Source organism: Eschrichtius robustus, chromosome 1, assembly GCF_028021215.1.
Source record: "Eschrichtius robustus isolate mEscRob2 chromosome 1, mEscRob2.pri, whole genome shotgun sequence".
NCBI lineage: Eukaryota > Metazoa > Chordata > Mammalia > Artiodactyla > Eschrichtiidae > Eschrichtius > Eschrichtius robustus.
In genome coordinates, this window is record NC_090824.1 from 50160706 (window position 1) to 50171228 (window position 10523).

A 10523-nucleotide genomic window follows, 5' to 3' on the forward strand; every position below is an offset into this window, starting at 1 on the left:
TAAATCAGTTTAGTACATGGAATATCTGGCACACAGTAAGCCTTCAATAAATGTTGTGATTATACTAGAGATGGACTGACTTTACATCAGGGGATGGGAAAATGTAATAATGCGAGTCTGTGTTGCAGTGCGAAATCTGGGCGTCTTTTTTAGAGTATAGAGCCCTTATGAACATCACTGCTTCATCACGGTGGGAACGGCACCTGGGGTGGGAGGAGCCTGAGAACACGTGCACAGTGCTGTTAGTTGAACAAGTAAGCAGTTTAGAAAGAAGAAAAAGATACAGTGGAAGGAAAACCTTTGTTCGCTGTTCATTTTTATGGTTTTAAAGCAAGTGCCATGAGCATTCAGAGGCCAACAAAAACAGAGGAGATCCTCATTTCCAAATAACAGAGCCTGGGCTTGCTGGCTGGAGCTCCAAGATTCCACCATCCTGGACCCTTAGCGAATTTTTCCTTCTGTGGTTCTTATCTGTATTAAACTGAGACCAGATAAGTAGTAGATAAGTGGCATCAGGTCATTTTTCTGAAGTCTGGGGCTTGATGTATCTGCATAATTACTTTCAGAGTTTAGATGTGTTCATTCTAAAAGAGCAAGGTGACTATAAAGTACTTGTGTAGCAGTTGCCTCCTGGATAAACCGTCTTTTACCATGTAATCAGTATATATGATGGGTTGCAGGAGCTTAGTTTAACTAATCCCTCAGGCTGACTATGTACCAACAGATAAGAATGAGAGTCAGAACCGTGAATTGTGTCTGCTTCTCCGTCAGCCAGAGTAAAATAGCACAAGTGCTTAACTGCATATAAACTTTCAAGATCTTTTCGTTTGCAGTTGATGGAAAAGATTGTCATGAACACTAGATAGCTGGTCTTAATTTTTAGAAACATCTATTGCTTACCTGTAATACACTAACTTACTTTGGTGAAGGATAAGTTCACACTTTTTAATATTCACAAGGTTAGAAACAATGATATTTCTTCTTTGCAAAACAAAATTAAGGCTTTTGAAAAAGAGCTGTTCTAGATGCAGACCTTACAGGGTTAAATGTTGAGTACTTACCAGATTTCCTTCACGTCATTAGCTCTAATGAAGTACCGCTGGCAGTCTGTTAAACCCTTGACGGGTCAATGCTTTTAAAAACTCTTGAGTAATTTTTTAAAAGTTAGCTTTTATTCCAAGTTGTTAATCTTCCGAAGTCCAGGCATTTAACAGTCTTGAGTTCCAGGTTCATGTGTTGGCTCATTGGTGCTTTGATAAATCATTGCCAGAGTTATGTGTATATAATACACACACTCCCATGTATCTACATTCAGTACCTGACCTTGTTCTTTTAGGAATGTGTCCTGAAAACCTGCTTGTACTGCATGCACAGTACAGTTGCATATTGGGGCGCACCAAAATAAATGGCATGTTTTATCCAAAACTTAGATGGAGAAGCTTGATATTTACATTCCAAGTGAGTGTAAAGGATAATCTCATGGCATGTAATGGACATTGAACATAGGCCTGGTTTCTTGAAACGTAAAAACAGGAAAAACAAGTTTCACACTCCCACAAATAATAAATGTTTAACCAGAGAATGCCTTTAGGTTTCAGTGACATTTATGAACATAGGTACAATGTACTTTTAAAATAGCTATCGTCTTTCTAAATCTTGCCACAAGGATTTTTAAAAAATTTTTGTCGTTCAAAACTCCTTTCACTCTCCAGCATATCTCTGACACCCACATTCAGTCTGTTACTCTCTGTCTGAAATAAGTGTCTGGTTGTTAACCTTAGATTCCAAGGAAGAGAGAACAGTGGAGGCTTAGTGTGGCTGGTAGGAACAAAATTCCAAATTAGCTCTGGAAGACGGCCCCAGATCTGTTCTAAATCCACTCACCTTCCCTTTATGCACCCAAGCATGAACATTCTGTTTTTCTCCCAAGGAGAAAATGGCTCACTTGACTACCACCAAATCTAGCTGTATGTCCTTGAGCAAGTTAGTTTCTCTGAATGTTAGTGTCCCTCTCTGTAAAGTGAGAATGACATCTACTGGATAGCACTGTGGTGATAGTTAAACTAGATAATATATGTGGACAAGGGTAGGAAAGAACGCATCTCCCCAGCATAAGCCTCAAATTATTTGCTCTGAGAGTTCAGACTGATAATCTCTTGCAAACTAGAGGTGTGATAGAAGTCATCCTAAGTAAACAACACATAGCCTGGGCCAGAAAAAACAAAAGCCTCTATTGTCAGAAAGGCGGGCTTCCCAGTATAGCAGCATGCCTGTCATTTACTTTTACTCCCACCTGACTTCTTCACCTTCTCTTTAGACTCTGCCTTCATCACAGGAAGGGAGTAAGAAGTCACAGGGGAGATCTTGCAATTCTCTTGATTCTAACCACAAGCCGATTGTAGGTTCCCACTCTCTGGCCCTCTGACTCTGACCCCTCTCCTAAGCTCTGGCCTCGCCTCTTCAGCTGCCTGCCTAATAGCTTCCTCTGCTCCCCCAACCAGCAGTATTTTTGTCCTGTCTTCCTCCCCTTCCTCTTTTTACTGCTGTCGCCCAAGGCCAGGCCTCATTACCTCTAATTTATGCTCCTGTAATGTCTCCCACTTGCAATACCTCCCCACACACCTGTGCAAACAGTGGTGCAGGAGCACTCTCCTGACTTGGAGTTCCAAACTGTTCAACGTCCTGCTCAAAAACCTCCCCAGAGGCTGCCAGGTGAAGCAGAAACTCCCATGCTGGGTATTTGATACCCTCTTCAGTGTATCTCCTTTTGCTTCCTTCTTGCTCTCTCACCAGAACTGACTTTTCTGGATGTACACGGTGTGCTTCATTGCTTCTGTTAAGAAGCATGATCTTTTTGTGTAGTGGATATTTGTAGCAATGACTTCTGTCCTCCATCAGACGTTCTCCCAACTGACTGATGAAGACTAAACCTCCTTCTGGGAACCCACTGCACTGACCCCTCTGCCTGCCCCATGACCAAGCGCAGCCAAACAGCCTCATGTCCCCCACCACAGTTTAGGGGTGGGTGTCACATGACCGACACTAACCCCACGGAGCCCTCCTGGGTAAGAGGCACTTCCTCTTTTCCAGGGTAGCTAATGCTAAGGATAAAAGTAAGACTTGAGCTGCCCCAAAATAAAAATCAACACAGACGAAAGCAGAACCTAGGTGCAAAGAGAGAAATCAGAACACTGTCTTGATGATTCAGTTTGAGCCTCTGAAACCAACTTTGCCTGAAGCCAGCTGCACCCCCTCGACTCCCAGTTGTATAACCTAGTTAACTTTGTTCTGCTGGTTTGAGGTTGGGTTTCTCTTCCCTGCCGTGGAGCAGGTCCTAACTGGTAGGTCCTTCAAACTTTTCTGCCTTTCAAACCCTACCCCTATCTTATGATCCTTCTCAACCACTACTTTTCCCAAGAAGTAGTCTGCTTTTTAAGTCTTCATTTTGTCCATAATACCAGCCGAATCATCCTAGCAGTTGATTTACAAGCTTCCTAGAATAGTGTTGGTTGCTGATCATACTGTGGAAATCTTAACCTATGAAACTACAGAAGTAAACATCATAAAACTACTCAGAAAGCAAAAGTGAAGAAATAAAAACCCATTGTGAGAGCGGTTTAACTGTGTTACAAAAGAGCAAACCCACTGCCTTTGCACCCGGAAAATGTTCAAGCTTCCCCCGCTCCATCCCCATCATGGGGTTGTTACTTGGCATTGAGAAAATGAATTGTTGAGAAAACGAATTGCTTCAGAGAGAGTGGATTCTGGGGTAGGACTAACCCCTGTGGTTAGGGGGGCTGCCTGAAAAGTGGAGGGATAATTACAGCATGTATTAAGTGAGGTCTGAGATCTGGAAAGCAAGACTAGGAGCAGCAGGTGTCATCTAAGAAAGGTTAAAAAACTTCCTTGCTGCTTCTCATGGGTTACAGGAAAAGCCTACATTTAGTGTGAAGTTTTCATTTTTTACCTCTTTTATTTTAACTCCCTTTAGTTACGCAGCTTTCGGGAGAGTCTCGTACCTGGGTCGAGCCTATACGTGGTGGCAGAAAGTGAAGAGGCCAGTGTAAGAAACATACTTGCCCCACCTTCACCCTGCAGGGGTACCCACAGGAAGGGAGCTGCATCCTCTGCATGGAGGTGGGTCTGGAAGGCCCGGCAGAGCTCACCAGCTGGACAGGGCAGAGCTGGAAGGGCCAGGGCGGGTCCCAGGGCTGCATGGGCCACAGAGAGTGATGCAAAATAAAACCTCCCCTTCCTGGTATATGCTAGAGCAGGGCTCTGGAATGGAGGCAGAGCTGACCCTTGGGGTGCACATGTTACATGCAATAAACATTTTACTGAACTTTAGTAAAATGAACAGTCATGAACAGTCATGAACAGTCAAGGTATTTGGAAAGATTGAAGTGAACCTAATTTTTTTTTTTTTAATTATCACCAGATTTGAAACTGTCAATACAGTTTATACTCACATCATGTTATTCCAAATAAATTGGTAGGGTAGTTTTTAAAATTAATTGTGACTTGTATGGGATACCTGAGGTCCTTATGTTGTGACTATACAGCATCCTAAAACCAAGTCGAGAAAAAAAAAAAATCTAAAGACCATGAATTTAAGTTTCCAGAATGATCCCTGACTCATAAGGGCTAATTTATGAAAGACGTAAGACAACCATTCACTTATTATTCCCACAATAGAGACTTGGGTTAATTTTAAAGGCAGCTTTGATGATTGACAGATGATTGGCTGCAGTTGTAGCAAAATTAAATTACCAACCAATAGGAAACCAGATTAAATGTTGGCGTTGCATATGGGTGGGCTTGGGACTGTCACATTCGATGTAAGTCCTACCTTATGTGATCATGCTTAATGTGATCAGGGCTAACATAAGACCCAAGCTAATAGCTAATAGTGCCACTTAGCAATTCAGAGCTTTGCTTTAGATAAGGATCTGTGCCCAAGCCTGTGAAATGTGAGCAGAGAGTATGATGGTGTGTGTGTGCGTGTCGAAGGGTGGAGGCTGTAAGTAGGTTTGTAATTAACGGATAAAAGCCTGAAAGAGGAAAACAAATACCGTATGCTAACACATATATATATGGAATCTAAAAAAAAGAGAGTGGGCTTCTGTAAAGAGCCCAGGGCTCTGGCCTGCTCAGCCTCCCCTGGTAGGGCTGGGGACAAAGTGGCTCCAGCTGGCAGATCTCCCCGGAAACACTTCTCTGAGCACAGGAGAGTTCCCACAACTCTCTGGACTCAGCTGTGAGTTCCCAGGGAGTTTTGCTACCACCTTTCCAAACAATCAATGCCAAGTGTTGACTGGTGGCCAAGTATTAGGACAGTGGCCACCCAGACCCCCTCAGGTCACCCTGTCCCTCTCCTGGTTAAAGATGTGCCTCGGCAGTGTTTGGTGGAGATGTCCTGGGCTCAACAGAAGTCTGAGGGTGAAGGCTGAACTCCTGCCTCTGCTGTTGACTAGCTCTGAGTCCTCGGGCAGTTCCCTCGGTCTGAGTTTGTTTCTTCATCTGTCAGATGGGGATGGTGATGGTGGTGGTGACATTTGTTTTGCCCACTCACAGAGTCCTTAGGATGCTCAAACAGGAAAATGGGTGTGAGAGCCCAATGTCGACCTGAAGGCTGGATGGAGGTACGAGTTACTGTGTTTGGTGCTTACGTCTGACAAAAGGCTTGAGCTTGATCCGTTTTCCCCCTTCTCGGCCAAGTGTGTGCCATTCTAAAATAAACAGAGGGGATCTACTTCATCTCTGATGAGCAGGGGTCTTAGCCAAAGGTCCACAAAAGGGAGGAGAGACAGACCAATTCCCCTTGGTCTCTCAGTCTTTCTTCTTTTCACACCCTGGTTGATCTTGGGCCAGATCTTATCAATCGTCCGCCTCACTCTCTCGTCACAGCAGACATACAGAGACAAAAGTCACCATCTCTCCTCATTTGTGTTCAACGGGCCAGGCTTGTGGCAGGTGCTGGGGATACCCGTGGGTTGTGAGTTGCTTGCTGTCGTGGAAAGGAGGAGGTTCCTAAAAGCAGTGAGTACTCTAGGACGGGGCCCAGAGCGTGCCGAGCATTTTACAGATACTTCTTGTGGTTATTGTTACTCTCACTCGGAGAGCATAGATGACTGGCCTGGTTTTGCAAATGTGTTTCCCTCGACTCCTCCAGCCTATCAAATGAAAGGACTCCTCAACTCAACGCTGCCTTATTTCATTGTTCTTGAAAGAATCTAGGGTAGCAGGTCTGCCCAGGCAGGCTGTAGACACTACTTGGCTTGTGGGGCTCCCGGGCCTGACTTAAAGCTGCCCAGCCTTGGGAAGCCTGCCATTTGGGTCCTCAGAGCCCCGAAGCCTGATGCTGGCCTATGCCTGCATCCCATGCATTCTCTACTGCCTTCCTCCCGCCAGGGACACTGTCCTTCTCCACAAGACTGTCCCCAGTCCTTACAATGTGCCTTCATTCTCTGTGACCCCCAGCTGTAGCAGGGTGGCTGGGGGTCCCTTTGGTCCTTGCTGCTCACTGTGACTTCATTGGTTCGCACTCACGGAAGCCCTCCGTGAACACACAAGGGTGCTCCTCTCCTGATGCCTCCATTTTAAAGATTCTCTTCTGTTTGTTTCCAGTGTGGCTCTGGTGACATTTTTTTCATGTTTCTACCTTGTCTCACTAACTCCTTGGCCCCCTCCTTGAAGACAAGAACAGTCTTCTTTACACCCTTCATGGTCCTTGCACATTTCACTCGAAGAATATTCCATTAACCCAACTATCTTTTCTTGAGCGCCTATGATGCTTGTGGTAGGTCCTGGAGGGAATACAAAAATGAGATATGAATAAAAGTGACAGAGTGGAGAAAGTGAAAGCAGCAGCTTACTTCATAGAGTTTGGTGGGAATGAGGGGAGAGTCAGGGTTGAAAGAAGGCTTGTACAAAAGGATGAGAGAGGAGAGATTGTGGCTGAAGATAAAGGGGGGCTTGAGGGGGCGGGGGGGAAGTGGAGGAGCCCACAGGGGAGGAGTGAGATGCAGAGCACAGGCAGGTAAACTGATTCTGGAAAGAAGAGGGTCAACTCTTCAAAAAGACTAATGGAAGGAAGGAAGAGAAGGGAAGGAGGGAGGAGGGAAGATGTAGCTAAATTTGGACATGGATGTGGGGGGAAAGAGGTTCACCACTAATGTCCTGGGTTTTTACTGTTAACCGAATGAAACAGGGGACTTGGGCCTCCGCATTAAGGAGCTTAAGCTGCTAAAGGATCCCTTACTGGGGTGACTTGGAAGTGGCATCTGTGACACAGAACTGCCCCTGTGGCCTGATTGGGGGAGATCTGGAGAAAGGGGAGAAAGAAATGCAAAGTTGAGAAACAGGAGTTAACTCTAGGGTCACCCTTCTCTCGCTCCCCCAGCCCATCCCATGTACCAGGATCTGGAGGCTCCCAGGGGAGCACTTTGCTGAACTGACCTTGCCCGGGTTTGGAGGTCCCCCCACTCCTTCCTCCCGCAGAACACCCCTTCCTGGCCTCCTGTCAGCCACCTGCTGCCCTTGTTTCAGGAGGTGATCGTGGCTTTGGGTGCTTTTCTCTTTCAGGTAACAGTGTGATACTCTCGGGGGTGGGGAGGTCCCAGTAGATTGTGGTTCATACAGGCTTTATATCAGCTCTGGATCAATATGCCCAATTGTTAATTCTCAGAGAGACTACTGAATAAAGTATCATTTCACCATATGGCCAACTTGTCAAATGTACCAAAATAAACCAGTGTACTGAAAGCTTGTTTCAAAGAGTCTCTCTGTATGAATATATTCATGCATATATTTTTCTCAAATATAGTCAGTGAATATAAATATATTCTTTATGCATAGTCAGTGATTCTGAAGATGTCCAATAAATAGGAATTTGTTTTTAATCTGAATATAGTTAATAAATACATATTTGTTTGGGGCTGAATTGTGTACCTCCAAAATTCGTATGTTGAGGTCCTAACACCTAGTACCTCAGAATGTGACTGTATTTGGAGATAGAGCCTTTAAAGAGACAATTAAGTTGAAATGAGGCCATTAGGGTGGACCCTAACCAAATATGACTGGTGTCTTTATAAGAAGAGATTAGGACACAGACGAATAAAGAGGGAAGATGATGTGAAGACACAAGGAGAAGGCGGCTGTCTGCAAGCCAAGGAGAGAGGCCTCAGAAGAAACCAACCCTGCTGGCACCTTGATCTTGGACTTCTAGCCTCCATTACTGTGAGAAAATAAATTTCTATTGTTTTAGCCACCCCGTCTCTGCTACTTTGTTATGGCAGCCCTAGCAAACTAACGTAGTAATCTTATATTTTTAAATATGAGATGCATTTCATTAGTATTTTAAAGAATGTTTGATTTGCCAAAAACGTTTGAGTTATAGAGTGAATTAGATTTCTCATAAACATATTCAAGAAGAAGATATTCATGTAACATATTAAAAGTCTTAACATAAAAAGCAAAGAATTTGTTCAAATTCACTGACTCTTCAGGAAGAACATTTTTAAAACAAGATTTTGATAAATGTGGCAGATTGGTCATTGATTTCCAGCAAATCTGGCTGCTTCCCTGCCTGTATGATCCAACTGTCCTCTGTGCACAGGGGCTGGCAGTGCGGGACCTGGGGGTCTAGAGTGGAAATTCTTGTTGCACTGTGAGCGCACGCCAGACACTGTGCTGGATGCCTCCCCAAATGTGATTCCCTGAATTCTCACACCAGGATGAGGAGATGGACAGGTATCCCATGGTACATACAAGGATGTCAGAGCTTAAAGCAGTTAAATAACTCCCCCTGGTCACAGAGCTAATCATTAGGGAGAACATTCCCTAAATTCTGATAGATCTAGGTACAAGTCCCAGCTCTGCTACGTCCCACCTGTGTGACCTAAGGCAAGTGGCTTAACTTCTCCATGCCTCAGTTTCTTCATTTGTAAAATGGGATCAATACTGCTATCCACCACATGGGTTGTTGGATGGAGTAAATGAAATAATATATGTGCTTGACACAGAGCCTGGCACATATGATGTTCTCAATTGTTAGCTACTACTATGAGTTTAGGAAATATGATAAATATAACACCAGACATTATACAGTATTATATAGTTTACAGAGTGCTTTCAGTTTTTCAGATGAGGAAATCAAGGCTGGGAGAAGTTGAGGGACTCAGTTGGGAGCCCCCCCAAATCTTTTGTTCTCTTTAGGCCTTCAACTGATTGGTGAAGCCCACCTATATTAGGGAGGGGAATCTTTTTTTCTGAAAGTCCACCAATTTAAATGTTAATCTCATCCAAAAACACCCTCAGAGAAACATCCAGAATAATGTTTGAACAAATATCTGGGCACCGTGGCCCAGCCAAGTTTACACATAAAATTAACCCTCACAATGTCTTTGCCCAGAAAAAGCAAGGATTTTTCTGAGAGAGCTTATGCATGGCGCTTACCCTATGTAAGTACTCCCCAAATGCCCTGAATAAGGTTGAGTCTTTGAGCCTGACTCTCCCATCCTTTCTCCTTCAGAAGAAAAATGCTGTAGTGAAACAATTTACTTAGTTTCATTTTCAGACTATTCACTTGTTGTATCAGGCTAGTAGGGTTGTAGGTGAACATTTTTTTTTCTTTTGTCATTTCTTTTGATATGGCTGTAAATGTTTTAATTATATATTAACTATAAGCTTGCATTGCAACTTAATGAACCAGGGGGAAAATGTGTTTATAATCCCTTATTTAATTATGGTACTTGATTAAGGTTTGCTTAAGCATTGCTCATTTAAAAAAAAAATTTTATTGCAGTAGAACTGATGACTTCAAAAATAGATTTTTAAAATAGTCTATATGTAGAGATGGTATAAAATGAAAAGCTAAATACTTCATAAACTGAAGTATCACCATCTTGAATATCAAGGAAAGGACACACCTTGGAGACTGGTCTGAAGTGCAGGGCAAAAATCAGGCTCTTGGGACTTCCCTGGTTGTGCAGTGGTTAAGAATCCACCTGCCATTGCAGGAGCACAGGTTCAATCCCACATGCCATGGAGCAACTAAGCCCATATGCCACAACTACTGAGCCTGCGCGCTACAACTACTGAAGCCTGCACACCGTAGAGCCCATGCACCACAGCTACTGAGCCCACACACTGCAACTACCAAAGCCCGCGTGCCTGGAGTCCATGCTCTGCAGCAAGAGAAGCCACCGCAACGAGAAGCCCGCACGCCGTAACGAAGAGTAGACCCCGCTCACTTCAACTAGAGCAAGCCCGCGCACAGCAATAAAGGCCCAACGTGGCCAAAAAAAAAAAAAAATCAGCCTCTTAAGCGTTAAATCTATAAAACAGAAACCGTAAAGCAACAACTTTGTGGCAGTGTTAAAATTATTATAATTATTAGGTAAGCTTGCTAAGGTCAGTAAGTAGAAATTCTCATCTATTAATGCAAATTATAATACTGTAGGAATACTCAGCTGGCCAGATACCTGAAGCATGTCGAAGGAAGGACTCTAATAAAAACTAAA